The 17,625-nt window shown below is 39.9% G+C and overlaps 1 protein-coding gene across 1 annotated transcript in view; it reads right to left on the minus strand.

Moving 5' to 3' along the window:
* CSRNP3 (cysteine and serine rich nuclear protein 3) overlaps positions 1-13,637 on the minus strand; it is a 166,587-nt gene extending 152,950 nt beyond the window's left edge. Inside the window, exon 1 of the mRNA XM_090045588.1 lies at positions 13,607-13,637. The gene's annotated coding sequence lies outside the window, so the exon portion shown is untranslated. The remainder of the gene's footprint in view (positions 1-13,606) is intronic.
* Between the last annotated feature and the right edge of the window lie 3,988 nt (positions 13,638-17,625).

Genomic DNA, 17,625 nt, shown 5'->3' on the forward strand with positions numbered 1-17,625 from the left:
ACCAGCTGCATGTATTCTCTCATGCAGTTACCATTCTCAAAGTCTGGTTGTAGGGGCTTTGTCGGGGTTTGTTCTCTATTGACATAGAGGGCCAGAAAATTAATATTGTAATGTTTAAAGTTAAAGGGGTTCTTAGCATAATTCCCGCTAAAGGCATTGTTATCCACGAACCTGATGACAATGAGTTTGGGCAACTGCCCCAGAAACAGATTCTCCTGGTTGCTGACGCAGCTGCCAGCAGGAATGCTAAACACTTTCATACCTACGCAATCTATAGGGTATTTAGCATTGGCCATAAGCAAGGGCTCCGTGCGGCCCAGTTGGACACCCGGTGCTACCTTCATTTTTCTCACAAAAAGTGAGGCAGATGTGATTTTTAGTTTACAGGGGCCAGCCGCTGTGGTATCCATCAAGCAGAAGGCAACTTTGCTGTGTGTCAGCTTAATTTTCACATCCATGCCATTCAGCAACAGTTTTTCTTGAAAAAACAAATTGCTATGGAGATGACCAAGCAGCTCTATCTTTTTGCTCTGGCCTGTCAGGTTTGCCCGTCTATGAAACCCCTGATTAATCGCCATCCCACGCAACCATTTCATGATGGCTGGGAGTATCTTTGTAAAACAAGCCGGCAGAAAATTGTGTGGCGAGGGTGTCATCGCTGTAGTTGAGAACCGACCTGATGAAAGCTCAGTAGGGGTAACAGTTGTTGCTCTGATTTATCAGACGGTCTCCCAGAGTGACATCTCTGACTGAAGACAGAGGCTAGTGAGTAATTCACCAAACCCACCACTGCCCTGGCATCAAGATCAGTTCCATCGCCTTTTACAATCTTGCAACAAAGGTACATCAGCATTTTGTTCAAATCCATGTAATCTTTGCCATTCCCAGCTATAAAAAAGTCAAGGGAGCTGGACTCGGTAATAGCCGAGAGTGGGGGGGATCTCAACATACAGGCTTTTCTCAATGCAGGTTTGCATAGGGGCTATTTGAAATATATCCAGTTCAGATTTGGCGCGTTCTTCAGACCCACAGTGAACAAAGGCCATAGCGATTAAAATATATTTCTGTTTCCTCCAGGAGAGCGCCCCTTCTTTCTCTCAGGCTGCTTCTTGGTTTTTCATGTCTTGCTGCCCCATTGACTTACCGTCTTCTTTTTAAGGGGTTGAGGAGGTCCTGCACATCCAGAGTCTGTTGTGTCTCTCTTTTAAGGCTCTTTCTTTGAATATACATGAGACCCGACCCCTCCTGCTTTGCTGGCTTGACCACCTTAGCTAGGACAGCTCGGGAGACATGATCAATCACATCTTTGGCTATGTTTTGTGCTGTGTTTTTAGTGTGGGGCTTAATAATCTCCAGACCCCGTCTCAAAGCAGAACGGCTTTTCTAAAGAGGCTGCAAAATATGCCTCCCACACCAGCCCTGTACATCATGGGCAACCCCTGATATCCGGGAAGACCATACCCAGCCTGGGCTTTAGTAATTTCTGTACAAATTAGGGTCCCCATAGTTTTTTTACCATCACCATCATGCTTTTACTTATTTTAAAATCTCAAAGTCTTCCAGGGACATAGGTGAAGCTTAATGATCACCTTGCCAAAGCAAAATGAGACGTGTTTGTTCTGATCCATCTTTATTTCAATGCTGATTGTGTTGATGTGGTGCTGGCTGATGGGGACATAAGGCAGGTTGTCATATGTGATGGTCACAAACTCATTGTTGCTGCCACAGATAGGGACGCAGCGTAGCAAAGATACCGAAAACTCCCCAACAAGCTGATGTTCCACAACGTCCGTGTAGACATACAGCGAGTTGAACCCACCGGTAATATCAACAGGGAAGGGTGTTTTTTTAGCAGAGACTCTGGGTAACATTCCCAAAATATAGGCTAGCTCACCATGCGTATAAAAACCATAGGAGTTATCTTTGGATTTAAGTCTCACTTTCCTGAATGCTCGGTCATAGTGCATAACTAGTTTGGGTGAAGTAGGATTGGTGGTAATTGTATTGTTTATAAGATCCAGTAATTCTGTGATGGTTGTATAATACCCCCAAGGCAGGCTGTACCCCCATTTTTTAGTCTCAGAAATGATTTTGAAAGGTGTGTCTTCATGTTTTGTAGTTCTTCAGGTTAGAAAGAACCCTCAATAGGTTCATCTTCATAATCTTTTAGGCGGTATACAGGTGTCTGCATGTGTCTAAGGACTTCATCCACTATGAAAAATCTCATTGATGAATGTTGTTTTTCAAACCTCCCGTTGGTCCTAGACACTCTCACGTGGTGTTCTTTTCTAAACACGGGTGCTGCTGGTTTTATTTTGAAATAGTCCCCATACACAGTTTTCCACACTCTTTGAGAGTTTGAGAAGTTCACATCAACAGGCCTGGTGCAGATAGTTCTGTGAAAACTGTGGTTGTAACTCTTTATAAACTCTGGTAACACATCAGTGTAGTGAAAGGTGTTGGGGGCTGTAAAATACTTCCACATCTTTGATTTTAATGTTCTGTTAAAACTTTCTACCACTGTCGCTTTTACTTCACCATTCATCACAAAACGGTGAATATTATACTGTTTTAACAGCTTGCTTAAAGACTTATTTAAAAATTATTTTCCCTGATCAGTCTGTAATTTTCGAGGTACACGGCCCTCAGTAAAAATGGTTTTAAAGGCCCGAGATATTTCACCACCTGACTTGTCTTTTAGACCCACGGCCCAGGCATACTTTAATAATATGTCTATCGCTGTTGAGATGAACTTAACCCCACCATTGAGCTTGGAAAACTGCTGCATACCCACCAAATCTGCCTGCCATTGCACATCAATATCTGAAACAACAGTCTTGTTTCTTTTAAAACGTCTTTTTGCTGGTTTGTGTAGGGTGTAAGCATCCTGAGCTGAAAGCCAAGCGGCCACCCCACTTCTGTTCAGAACCTTATTCTGCCTTTTGGTGGCTTCAAAAACAGTGTTCACCATGACAAAATTGCCAGCTTCACCAGAAGAGTAATAAACTTCCTTTAACATAGCCTCCTGTGTAGACATGTCTGGGAACCACTTCCCCCCCAACACCCACCCCCGTGCATTCAAATGTTTGAGGACAAATTTAAACCATGGCACAAAGATACCCTCTTCCAAATTCTCAACAACTGCCTCGAGGGTCTGGGCCTTTTCCATTTGCCTGTTCATTGGATCTTCCCGAACAGGGTCAGGCATCTCAAAGAGTCTTTGAGAAAGGGGCCATGTTTCCTTCTCAAAACTATTTCTATGGTAACTCTTTCTATAAGGCCATCTTAGGGTTGTAGTGAGTGGGCCTATAGGCATTGTGAAAGAATCCATATTCGGCCCTGCTTGCCTTAGCACGGTCTCAGATAAACAGAGGGGTCATTTGGGAAAGCAGACAGAGCTGGTGGGGTTGCCACCCAAATCCTGCCCCCTCTTCTCATTCCAATTGGTTCAGCATCTTTTTTGGGAGGTCTGAGGCCTCTGAAACCTCTGCCAATTGGTTGGGGATAGTGGGGCAGGTTGTTAGAGGGGTCACACTACCACCCTGCCATCCCATAGACCACTCCTGTGCTCCGGTGGGGGGCTAAATCAGTCTGGGACCTGATAGGCCATAACTACACCGAGTGATCTAAGGCAGTTCTTGCAGCTTGAGTGGTTGGGCTTTGGGGGTCTGCATGGGCTGTCCTTCTGATGTCATGGACCATGTGGTACTGGTGTCACACACCACATGATTGGGGATGGGGGTGGAGTTGATGATGTCACATACCACATGACTGGGGACAGGGGTGGGACTGGTGACTTTACACACCATATAAGGGGAAGGGGTGGGGCTAAAGGGCAGGACTTCCGGTCTCGCCCACCTGTCACATTTGCATTGAAGGGTGGTGAGCCTATGTACTACTGTACCATTTCAATTTAGGGAGGCATAGAATAAAACCCTTAGGACTAAGCCCCTGTCATGTGTACACGTGCCCCATAGGTGGATCTATGTTTTTGAAAAGAGCTACAGAGTTTCCAGGGACATGTAATTGGAAGAGAAGAACCAGAATTAGCTAGCAGACAGCAAAATTGCCCTAAAAAACCAAAACTTTTATTGATTAATGGAACGTTATGACCATTAAAAACAGGACATGACTGTTAACACCTGTAGAATAAAGGAAAATGAACTCTTAAGTCAATTGACTTTCTAAGCTGCCTAAATAGTAATACTATAATTCCTGCAGCATGCTTCTGTCTTGAAAATCAGACATGCACCTGCATTTAGGGGGGAGGGGCTGATTTTGGGGGGAAAGGCACGTTGCATGCAAGAACATATATATAGAACTGACAGGAGTTCTGGAACATACTTGAGAAATAAACCTCAGGTATATATAAGATATCCACAACAAAAATCAGCATAAATATGAAATAGGTCTCAGTGTCTGACACTACAGTACTATAGGTGAAAAACTCACTACAGAAATTAGTCATTGATTGAAACTCAGAAAGAGGAAGAGAAATACCTGGTGAACCCACACATTCTTTGAGAAGAAAAAAAATTCAGTACTTTCCTTCTTCAATAACTTGTTTTAATTCTTTCCTGGGATCCAGTCAAATATCATTGTAATAGGTGTCCGGATAGGAGCCTAAATAGATAAAAATCACCTTTTTGACCATAAAAAAAACCAAACCTAGAGGTTTAACCTATGAGCCACCTAGCACAGCACTTTGTCTTAGCCTCACAGTTACACTACCTGGGATGAATAGAAAAAACACATAGACATGGCCTCTAAGAGTGATACATATTTGATTTCAAACAAAAATCAGTTCTTTAAAAATGAATGCTATCACTAACAGGAGGATGCAGGAAGCAGATGTTCCACATAAAACATTACTGCAAAGTACTCATCACAAACAACTCCCACCCACTGGCCAGTCAGCATGTGCCATAACATGCTAAGGAGTCTTGGAGGGTAATTTCACAGTTAAATCATGAATATTGATGCTCACAAGCAGAGACATTTGGATTAGCTGTTGTGAATAATATTCATTTTGAATTTAGAACTTCTTCTTGTCCACAAATTTGATTTTTACAGATATGTTTGGAACATCTAATTACTTAATGAATGGTTTACGTGAACAAATTTCAGCTGATAGAAGTGCTTGGAAACTGTTCACTTAATTATCTACTAATCAAGGTGTGAAATTGGTCACCTAAGTTATGTTCCTCACTGAGTGACAGAAACCTTTTACGCTGGAAAGCAATAAACAAATAGCAATAACGGAAATAGCAAGTATGCATGCTAACACATACATAACATTGTTGACATGCAAAAAAGAGTATTCATATAAATAACATCTTCAATGAAAACAAAACCCATTTGTGTGAATGTATGACATAGAAAATAAAAAAGTGTAAGAACATGGATCAAACAGCTGTTTCACAAATACTGTTTTGTTGTAATTGGCAGGTCTACTCACAGGCACCAGTTGTCTGAGTTAATTCCTGATAGTTTCGCTAGTGCAGTATGCATATTGCAGGATGACTACACCCAGAGCCTGCTTTATGTATATGCATACAGGCTGTTGTATTGCTAATGCCTTTCTGAAGGAATCTTGTTGCCAAGAACTCAAGACAGAGGCAGATATTAACCAAGGTGGTTGTGACTAACTGCATGGATAAAGCATGACTCTTGTGGCTTGCCAGATCCCTTGGAATTCCTTGATGGAATGTCAAACTGGTTTGTCTGCAAACCGGCTCATGAAAACTGATTGGAAAATATATCTTTAGGCCTGCAATTCCAATGCATGCACACAGGAGAGAATTCAATGGATTATGCTGGAGAATCTTTACCATCAAAATAACTAAAGCAGGCCTCCTTCCTGTCCATTTTTCTTCTGTGTCTGATAGTGACTCATTTGTACACAGAGATTATACTACTGCTACTAAGCCCAAACCATAATGAGTTTTTGAATGCATGTGCTGGATCTTTATAAATGTCCAGGGTAATTAATCAACTGATAGCAGGTGTTGTTGATTGCTATACTGGTGAAGGGACCTACGGGGCACTGCAAGTTGGTGCTTAGCCTGCAGAGGGCTGAGTCCCAGCTGAGGTAGTAAGCAGTTGAGAGTCTACCTAGGGGCCAGCTGCAAATGATGATCAGTGAAAGGAGGTGGAGCTACAGACAGAGTTAAGAGCTCCAAAGACAGAGAAAGACAGAGAAGATGCTGGCCTGCCCAGGGAACAGTACACAGCTTGGGTTGTCCCTCTCTGGCCTGAGGAAAGACCACAGGTGTTAGTTTTGTTTGCTATTTGCAAATTTTCCCGATTTGCTATGGGGGCAAGGTTCCCTCAAGGTAAAATAAACTAATTGAAAACCTGAACTTAGAGCTGATTGGCCTTGATAAGGCAGTTGGATGAGTGACCTACTTACTGGGCACATTTTTAGGTCTAGGTTTTCATGTCATCATTAACCATTTTGTGCACAGTTGGGTTTCATTGAGAAATTTATTTCCCATGTATCTCTCAGGCCAAGAGCAACTTTCTGTTCTCCTATGCATATTAGGTACACTTATGTATATATTTGTACTTTTTTTTCTTCAGGATCAACACAAACCCAAATCAACATTAATTCTGACCCATAAAGGAATGAAAAGCACTATTTATTTTTAAATAGTGGAAAATCTGTTATTAATAGCTGGGGTTTGATTGTGGAATGTTCTTTCTCCATAGGTCCTGATAGCAGTGACAGGAGTCAGCTCTCAGATGCTCTTTCTGAAATAAATGAAATACCTGGCTTGTTTGGACAGGGGCATAATTTAATTGAACTAAGGCCCAATACCCTATTTTCACCAAAACTAACCCAGAATTTTGTATTCAATCAATTCTAGATGAGTAATATAGCTACATTAATGTATTTATATTGTAAATAGCAATCATATTGATTTGGAAGGATTTCTGAGTGACTTTTCTGGACTTTTTGAAGGGCTCTTGGCTGAAGTCTTCTCAGGAGTCTTGGCTGCATGTTCTTCTGGAGACTTGTCTGCTTTCTAGGGCTGTGCAAAAAGGCACTGTTCTGTTTTGCCTTGAGTTTCGAGGTTTTGACAGAACAGCGTTCCATTTCGAATTTCATTTCAATTCCTTGCACCCATGTAAAAGGGAAAGCGGAGTTGTACTTCTACATTTCTAGTTCTGGAGCTTTCATATGGGATTGGACCAAAGATGAGATCTAGAAAAAGTACCTAGAGCATTAACATGGGAATTGGGCAGAATTCTGGAGTCCTGGGTCAAAGAAAATAGCAATCCAGAAACCCCCTCCTTCAGCCACGTAACCAAAAAAACCCCTAGCTATCTTTTTTTCCAACCAAGCTCTGTAGGAAAACAGCACTTATACTTTAAATGGATCCCAACAGGGGCTGAATCCAGCTGAAATGCCGACTAGCTGCATAACACTCAGTGATAGCACTGAATCCAAAGCACAGCAGCCACTTTCATTCAAAAGTTTATCAGGGTCATGCTACTGCTAGTACTCATTTTAAATTAATTTACCTAGAGGTTAAATCACTAACTCAGAAACTGGATTATCTGGGAGGGCAGTGGGGAGTCCTGGGGCCCAGTTCCACCATCCACAGTATTTTTGTTCTTTTTCCAGACTGTCTAGTGCAGTATCTTGGGGACTAGTACAAAAGCTGAGGTTCCTCCCCCCTCACCAAGTCCCCTAAGGTTAGGATGACCATATTATGATTAAGGGAATTCAACATAGGGGATAGGAGTGCTGCTACTGCATGTCCATGCATTCACCTGACCCCACAGGTCCCAGGAACCCTGATGGCCGGCAGAGTGGAACAGCATGGATGTCTGCAGTCATGCTCCAACACCCACACACAGATGCTGCATCAGCTGGGTGCAGCCCTTCTCCATCACTGCCAGCAACCACCCAAGGCCACCATAAGCAGCATGAGCCTTGACGGCAGCCACGGCAGCAAGCCCCAGTCTCAGCTGATCTCTGCCCCCGGCAGGAGGAGCAGTGCCCAGCCCAGACCACAGTCCCTCCTCCAGCTACTAGTTTTCAGTCAGAAGAGGACTCCAAGGTTTGGATCCTGAGTGACTGGAAGCACCTGAGTAGCCCTGAGTCAGGTGCTAAAGCTTCAGGAAGGGTGCTCTGCAGCACCTAACTCTCCACTAAGTATAAGTATTTTTTTAGAAGTACCAGATACTCCATTTCCTTGGTTTAATCTGCTGGGACCAGGCACATCCTTTTTGGGCACTGAAACACTTATGCTGAAGAAGCTTACGGTGTCCCAGGTCCTTCTCACCTCGCTTTAGCCAGAAACATTGAGTTTGACTACTTCAATAAAGTAGAATACTGCCCATAATACTTTCTAAAGTTAGTCATCTCCCCCTTAAGGCTTTTCATTCCAGTTAAATGTGGTCAGTTTGGCTTCTCCAGTTTAGCAAAACAAGGTGTGTGTATGTATAATGGAGGAAAGGAAGATCAGAGAAAGTGACTGTGGAGAACTAGAATGCAGGTAAACTTAAACCACAGCTCATAGTTTTGATTATGGATAGAGAGAACTTGCACCACCAATGCGTACTTGTGAAACCAAACACTGAGCTTATTACTCTCATTTTTCTAGTCTCCATTGCCTCAGTTTTAATTTATAGGACGTCCTCTGCATTGCTTCTATATAAAGAAATAGTTCAAATGCTCTTTCCATTGTGCATATCCTTGCCACTGCTTTTCATTTCCGGGAGTATCACTCCAAGGAATTCAGAGATTAGAATCCAATCCATTTAAAATCAATCAGAATCCTAGCTAGCAATTTCTTGCTTTTCTGCACAGTTCAACCACTAAGAAGGTATAAAGGAAACTGACTACTTATATAGTTTAGGAAATCAAAGTTGGAAACAGTGAGATTAATACATTTATTTCCTTTTTGAGGATGATATGCATAGTAAAATATTGTCTTGACATACATGGCGTGATATGGCAATAGATTAAGATTTAACAGCTGTTGTTTAACACAGCAGAATTAGATTTTTTCCTCTACTGACCTGAACAGTTAACGTAGGAAACTGATGAAAAAGCCCTAGTCTGGCAACAAATTGCAGCACTCCTGTGTGCTCTGAACTCACTGAGGGAGACGTTAGGTTAGGTTTCTGTTTCTCTGTGTTACCGTCATTATCCTGCATAACACCAACATAGTGACAGGCAGTGAGAGACAAACCTTCCCATTATTTTCAGTAGATAAAACTGTTTCTATTTCATTAAAAGGACTCATGCCAAACTGGCACAATTCCATTGCAATTAAGCTGACTCTTATTGAATAAGAAGCACTGATACCTCTTCCCCCCTAAATATTGTTTTCTGATACTTCTCTGATAGCCACATATAAGCTCACTTTATAAATCTATCATGCTTATTTTATACAAGATGCATGAAAGTCATTATAAACAATAACTGTCTTTTTAAAAATGTGCTTGGCTTCTTTCCCATGTATTGTTATGCAACAGCTTATTTTCTTCACGGAAGTGTACTCTGATTAATTTTTATTATTCTTATAAAGAGTTACAATATATTATGAATTTTATAATCTATTTACTAATCCACCTGCCTTATTAATAATGTTAATATTCTTTTATAATGAAAATAACCAAGATCATCTCTTCCCATTCATTTAAATTAATCAAAACTAACTCTTTCCTTTACATCATTTTGCTACCCTTCATGTTGTCATCCAAAATGAACTTACTATTAAATAATGAATCCATTGCAAATTATCTGTGTAACAGTAGTTTGAAATAATTTTAATGCTATACTTGGCACACTGTAAAAGAGGATGTATGCCTCAATACTGTAAAAATGTTCAGGGCTTTTTATCTTTGCTAAAAACAGAACATGAAGATATCTAATGAAAAATGAAGAGAAATAGTCACTTTAATATACTGGGTTAAAAAAAAAGGCCTGTGTCAAGAAAACAGAACAAACAAGAGTCAGGCAGTCATATAACGGAAACACTTGTTAAAGCAAAGAGAGGTCAGTAATTTTTTTTAAAATAGCAGTATTTTGAAAAACTAAAAACCAATTATTCCTGTGATATGAAAACTGTAAATATATTTTTTAAAACATGACAATAACCATTTCTTTAATGAACAAATGATGAACAAAGGATAAAATGAAACCGGCCCTGATTTCTTTGTTGAGGAAAACAGAAAAAAATGATTCTTCATAAAATGAAACTCCCTAGTAGTGCAAATAGATATTTCTTTAAGACAATTTTAGTTGCATTAATAACTGTGAGAACACAAGGAACCTTTCATTTAGACAAATTCTCAGGTAGCATTCACTGCTCATCATTTAGCAAAATTCCATCAGGATGAAACATTTTAAAGGAATGATTTATACAGAATATGTGAATAAAAGCAATTAAATCATTATTGAATTCTGGAGATAAAGCTTCTTACCCTTTATTAAAGAGGGGGAGGGAAAGGGTAATATCTGAGGTAGCCTAAAAACATCAGAAAGCGGTCAACAATTGCTTTAAGTATTTAACAAGCAAGTAATAGAAAGAAGTGTAAACCCAACTCAACATTTTACAAGAGAAAAATAGACAGTAAACTTGTATTTACAAATAATGAATGCATGGAGAGGAATTGTTCTTAAAACTCAGGGCTTGCTATTGATCATGCTCTGTCAGTTGGAGTTTTGCCACTGATTTCAGGGGAAGAAGAATTGGACCCCATATACAGCCGTATTGCCACAACCACCACCAGTTATTAAGTTTTGTAACTATCTCACCTCCCACACATATATTTCTTTTTCAGTAGGTTCTGCAGCCAAGGCTGTTGAGCTTATCTCATATTCACAAGGCTGGTGAATGCCTGGCAGCAGCTGATAGGGACTGCTGGATAAGAAAATGTAGATCTGTAGTTCACCCAGAATGCCTGAATCATTAGGGAACTTTAAAACTGGTGACAATATACAGTAGTTTTATTCAGCATCTCTCTCATTGTTATTATTAAGGGGGAGATATTTATAGCCAGGGGAAGTCAAATCCATCTGCAGCAGTGGGTTTCCAAGGAGAAATCATTTAAATACATGTAGAAACTACTCTTCTTTCATCAACTCTTCTCGTTACCAGAGCTACGTTCAGTCAGAAGTCTAACTTTAAAATGATAATTTATCTAACTTTGAGATTAGGATGTACAAGATTCAAATTGTATTTTATGATTTGTCAAAACTGAGTTCCATATAAATAGAATAATTAATTTTCTTCAATGCTCCTGTAAATATATTTAATTAAAAAATTGGTAATATATGGGGGAAAAATGTGGTCATCTAAAAATATGCCACTGTTAAGGGTTGTTGCAATTTAATATTTTATTTTTAAAACATCCTAATTGTTAAGTATATAATTGATGTATCTAACATTTTTATTCAGATGCAGTTATGAAAAAAAAAATCAGTGTATTAAAAGAGTTCCTACTATTGTTTTATTTTTATTATAAAGCTTATGCCTCCAGATTTCTTACTGCTTATTTTGATGAAGATCATACTTACCTTAGTCTCCATCCTGTGGAGAAACCCCTGGGCGGCAAGGGCACCATACTGGATACTGGCAGCTAAGAAGATGTGTGAAGAAGCGGGAGGAGGAGAAAGCCAACCCTCTACCCAAAAATGTTATGTCTTTGCCATTTTTTTTTAATGGCGTCAGCTTTTTAAGAATTTGGGCCTAATTTAGCTTCTGCTGAATCCAGTGGAAGTGGGATCAAGCCCAATTAGTGTTTTTATCTTTCAGTTCTATTACAGTTAAGTGCGGTTCCATTAGGCAGGTGCATGGGGTAGGTGGTAGTTTTATAAATACATTATAAAATTGCTCATGCATTTTTTAACTGAATACAGAAAGCACCTTCTGCATTTCTGTAGTTCAGCTTCATTGTTGCTAAAATGAATGGTGGTAATTAATCTCCTTATTGCATTTATTATTTACCCTGTTGTTGTTTTTTATTTAATCCAAAAATAGGGTTTTTCTATACAAGGATTAACAGTTTTTAAATTAGTTTTATTCCTTTGACAAAGAAGCGTGCACTATTCTGTTCAGATCCTACAACAGTACTGAAATTAATGCTTGAGGAAAAAGTACACATTTTTAAAGCAAGCATTACTACAAATGATCTCTTTCAAAAGAACTGTATGTATATTTTCACAGCTGTCCACTGATTTACATGGAAAGTATTTTTTAATAATTTGACTTAACTAATTTGAGTTAGACCATCCAATGAGCAGTACCCCAAACAAATACCAAACCTACTTAGATAAACAAGTATGTTTACCTTAGTATCTGCAGTAGTCCCTTCTACTTCCATATATTTACTATAGGAAATGCCTTGACTGCTGTAAATACTCAGGTAATTGAGCTGCAAACATTTATTTAATTAAGACAACTAGTAAATTAAGCACTACTACTTTTAATTGCTGTAAGTAATGTGAAATCACTTAAAAACCTTAATATTTAGACAAAACAACAATAGCATTAAGCTATATCTCACCAACACTTTTTAGTCACAACTCAGTGATACAAATGGAAATTTCTGCTTACAGCAGTATTATATGGTCTGTTGACATGAAATATCATCCTGGGACATGTCAGTGAAATAGAAAGAGTTCATGCTTGAAACCCTGGCCTTATTCGAGTCAGTGGAAAAACTCCCATTGACTTGAAAGCAACCAAGATTTTATTCCTGACTTCTATCTGATTGATCTATACAGATAGGTATATGATCCCCATCACTGTGATATTTGAATATATCTGCAGAGGTAATGCTGCTTACTATTGTTCAACCCAACGTTTCTGGATTAGAAATACCCTGGTAAAAACAAACATTTACAGTGACTCTTTTACAAACCATTTCAACATTTATTTCAGTTTGATACAGCTTGATATAAAATATTGTATGTGTTCAATAATGAACTAAAAAAACTAATATTAACAGTAATGTATTGAAGAATTATGATGTTATATGGTAGAGTTTTATTTTTCTATAATGGTAAGGATAATTGAAGTATTTGCACCATTTTATCTTATTCCAAAAATTAGCTTTTAAGTTCGTTTACTCAAAACTTCGAAGTGCTCAAAAATCCACAAAAACAATCTGTTGTATTTATTTTTCAGGTCCATTCCAACGCCATGCACAACTTAATTAACACAATAAATAAAATGCATATCGTTTACATGTGTTATATTTCCTGAAGTCCCTTGCAACCTTTTGTAGATTTTCCTGTGCTATATATTGCAAATAGACTATTCTGCCCATTCCGTACAAAGCCCTTGTTACTGAATAAGTTGTGCCTCACTGAGATGGACTGCTTACGCTGTCACAGGAGAAAGTTGTTAGAGAGAGTCAGACGTGCAACTGATTTCACTGTCTATGGAGCTCTTATCAGCTAAAACCTGCTATGAGGGAGGAATAATAAATCGCAAAGGTGCTTCAGAGCCCTTAATTCAGGACAAATTATGTAGGTGTCCTCACAAGCATTTTTATAACACAGAAAACACTGCAGCCAGGACTCAGAACAGCTATCAGTAAACAGAATTTCTGCCCCTCACCCCTCTCCCCTTCCCCTTACCTGTAAATTTGGTTTCTGTATTTCAGCTCCCTCAGTGAAGACTGAAAGCTTTACTCCTCCCTTCACTATCCATCAGCCAGCAGTCAACCAATAACTGAGAAGACATCCTGGCATCCTCTCGAACATGCTCTCTTCTGTACTTCCCACTCCCTAGCCCTAATTGCATACTGGCAAAATAATAGGAAAGCAGCAAGGGAAGAAAGGAGCACAATGAGAAAACAGCTTAATAAGCTACCTAGCAATCAGTGAAAGGCTCTGCACTGTGAAGGAATGATACAAAATTTAAAGGGGGAAAGAAAAGCTGTCTCCCTATTAGTAACCTTCAACTCCACCCAGTGACTAGCAATTTTCTTTCTCCTTCTGCTCTTTATTCCTGAGGAAGAGCACAGAAGTGCAAATATGTTTACTGTCTACAGGCTTTCTTAGAGACTGGCTTAGTTATCCAGAAGTTCAGGACAAAATGCTGTTGTACATTTTAAAAAAGTATTTTTTTTATTAGGGAGAAAACTGAGAGGTTCTTTGTGGAGTGAATATCAGAAATACTTTATCAAATTAGAGTAATTAAAAACCCAGTGACAGTAACTTCCAACTATCTTCAAGCTAATAAAACAGCTATTAATGTTATCTGTACAGGTCAAAGATGCCAAGGCAATAGCTGCACTGCAGTGACAGAAGGAATAAGGAAAAACAAAAATCAAGGAGGGAGGTGTCATGCTCATATTTGTTTAACAGAAAATGGTGGCTCTCTCAGCCTACAAAGATTACTTTTTGATCTATAATTTTCTTTGTCTATAATATGAATTTTTTATTATAGGAGGATTCCCACTCTATGCTCAAGTCTTAATTAGCACAGTAATTTATTTAATTTTGGGGAAGTATACTAGGAATTCAAGTTTTCAGCCTGCAATAAGCTCTCTGAAAATACCAGAGAGAGACAGAATAATTGGCAGACATTTCCTGAGTGGATGTTTCTCCTTGAAGTCTGAGATGCAGGTAGTGCTTGCATAGTATTATTTGTTGCGGTATTCCAGTCATGGACCAGAATGTCACTGTCCTTGGGTCAAAGCAAAGATTCATAGAATAACTGAATTAGGAACTTTCAAAGCATGTGCCTCAGTTATACTGACAGGTCCATTCGTGATCTTCACTAGATCTTGACAGAGAGGTAGTTAGCTATGTTAGTCTGAAGGCAGGGTAGAGGCACACCTTACAGACTAACTGAAGCAAAGCTGCATAAGCTTATGCAAGCAACAGCAAAGCTGAGGAACAAGAAGTCATCCACAGACTGGATTACATTAAGTATGGTCTAAACAAGGACTATGGATTCTTATCCTACTACCTGGATTAGTTTTCATGTCCATATGGATTTGTTGCTTTGTTGTTACCTCCAAGCTGCTTTCCTAGCAGTGCCCCTTCTTCCCTTTCCCCTTTCCTATCCCTTCCGTCTTTTGTATTTAAATCACTCCTATTTGACAGCGTGCTCTCTGCCTGTCCTTTTATAGCCTCTGATAGAGTTGTTGTTCATGAAACTTATGCATCTCTGATTTTGTTAGTCTACAAGGTGCATCTCTCTCCTGCCACACCCCAGGGGAAAACCAGGAGCAGCAGTCATAAACTCCTAGAAGGAGGTTTCAGACTGGATATAAGGAAAAACTTCTTCATGGTTTGTGTGACCAGACTCTGGAATAGACACCCAGCAGGGGTGGTGCAAGCACCTACCTTGGAGATCTTCACAGCAATCATATGATTGCTATGAATGCTATGAAGATCTCCAAAGTAGGTGCCTGCACCACCCCCTTCAAAAGGAGACTGGACACACACCTTGCTGGGGTTATTTGACCCCAGCAGTCTTTCCTGCCCAGAGCAGGGAGGTTGGGCCTGATGATCTCACAAGGTCCCTTCCAGTCCTAAACTTCTTTGAATCTGTGGATCTGGGCGCCTTCTAGATCTTGACAATGAGAAGTCTTTACAGTCTCTTAGAATTGTCCATTTCTGATCTGATATCTGTGTTAAGTGTAAGCTCAGCAGAACACAACCACATGTAACTAGGTCATACCTGTGTAAATGAAAACAGAATAAACCCCAAGTCAGGCTGAATTTTAAACATGCTCAAAGAAGACATTTGGGGCCAGAGCCAGACTAGCAAATTAAACACCTAAATAGGATTTAGGCTGAATTTAAGTACCTTAGTCACAACACCTCCCCCCCAAAAAAACAACATTTGGGTTAGCCCAGATCCAGTGGCTACTATGCATGTTAGGTCCTAAATGTCATTCATGTGAACTCCCTGGACATTCTATAGCTAACCTCAGGATTGGCGTTCTCAGGCACCAAAATTAAAACCATTTTGAATTGGAAATTGCAGAAGAAATTATCTACAAATTGGATTGTGTTAGGTATGGTTTAAACAGGGGACTACAAATTCTTATCGTATTACCTGGATTAGTTTTTTGATCCCTTTGTTCCTATAGGTTCTTTGTTTCCTGCCTCTCCCAGTACTGCACCCTTCCACTCCCCTCCTTTTGCTTTCTCCCTTCCCAACCTGTATTCAGATCTCTTATTCCACTTTATACACTGCTTTGTGTTCATCCTTTCACAGCATCTGATGAACTGAGCTTGAGGTCACAAAAAATGGTGTTCTATATGTACATATCTTATTTACTTAATCTATACCAGTGATTCTCAGCTAGGGTTCTGCATCACCCTGGGGTTTCTTAAGATCCCTTAAGGAGTGCCACAGCATTAGTACTGCTGGGTGTGTAAACACAATTAATAAGATAAACCCAGAGATTTCCAATAGGAATCCATAATGTTAAAAGCATTCTGACCTGTTGTGGTCTTTCTGAGGTCTGTAAGAAGAATTGCTTTATTCTTTTTCCCTACCCAAAAACAAGAGAAAACTAAGAGGTGGCATTTTTTAAGGGGTACCTTAAATCTACCCAGGGGTACTTTGGGTGAAAACAGGTTGAGAACCACAGTTCTATAAGGTGCATCTTTAGCCTGCTTTCTGCCCAACATCAGATTAGCATGGCTAACAACCTCTATCTGCAACATAGCATTTGCCATATGAGAAAGGATCAGCAGTTCATTAAGCACTGTATTCTGCTTTTGTAAGTATCCACTACCTCCTGCTTTAAAGAAAAGTGAGTATATGGAATGTACTTAAGGTCAATAGCCTTTGCTGACCAAAGTCAAGTTATATTCTTAGCATGACTTTTGACTTTCCTACATGCAAGTGTTAATTCAGTTAATTGCTGCTTTTGAAACTCCAGCTACAGTATTTTCATGACCCCTATGCATAGCAATATATCCTGCAAAATATGTCACTATCGGTATAATCATCATTAGCATTGAGCCTAAAGGCTTATTGCGCCTTTATACAGTAAAATCCCTGTTATCCGGGATTTTACTAACCGGCACACTCTAGTAAACAGAATTTCTGGCCAGCCGGATGCCTGGAGGGGGCGGGGTAGGGGGGAAAAGCTCACATGCCGCTGCCCCCCCTGCCCCCTGCACCACGTGAGGCCGCAGACAACCCCCTCTGACCCCCGCCCTCCGCTCTGTGTCTGGCTGGAAACCCTGTGCCCTCAGGTAACCAGCATTTTCACATTACCAACGCCCCCATTCCCTAGTTGTGCCGGATAGCAGGGATTTTATTGTACTTGAGAAAAGGGTGCTTGCATTATGCACTTCAGAAATGTTGTTGATGATGGAGAGTTTAGTTCCAGTACTTTGCAAGAAGAGAGTAGACATACCACCCCAACTGCATCCAATTTCAATTGGTCTTAGAGCTAAGTGGGCCAGGGCCTGGCTGGTACTTGGATTGGAGACCCCCTTGGAATGCCATGCACTGTAGATAGAAGCTGAAGATAGGAACTGAGTTGTTGTTGTTGAACACCTCTTAAAACTTCAACCATAAGAACCAAATGAGTTCTAAACCTTAATTCAGTCAGTTGTCAATGCTGAGCTGTCAGACATGAATAGAAAAAAGGACGTAGTATGAAAAAAGACAGCATCCA

Source organism: Crocodylus siamensis, chromosome 4, assembly GCF_052110815.1.
Source record: "Crocodylus siamensis isolate JL-2025a chromosome 4, ASM5211081v1, whole genome shotgun sequence".
Taxonomy (NCBI): Eukaryota; Metazoa; Chordata; order Crocodylia; family Crocodylidae; genus Crocodylus; species Crocodylus siamensis.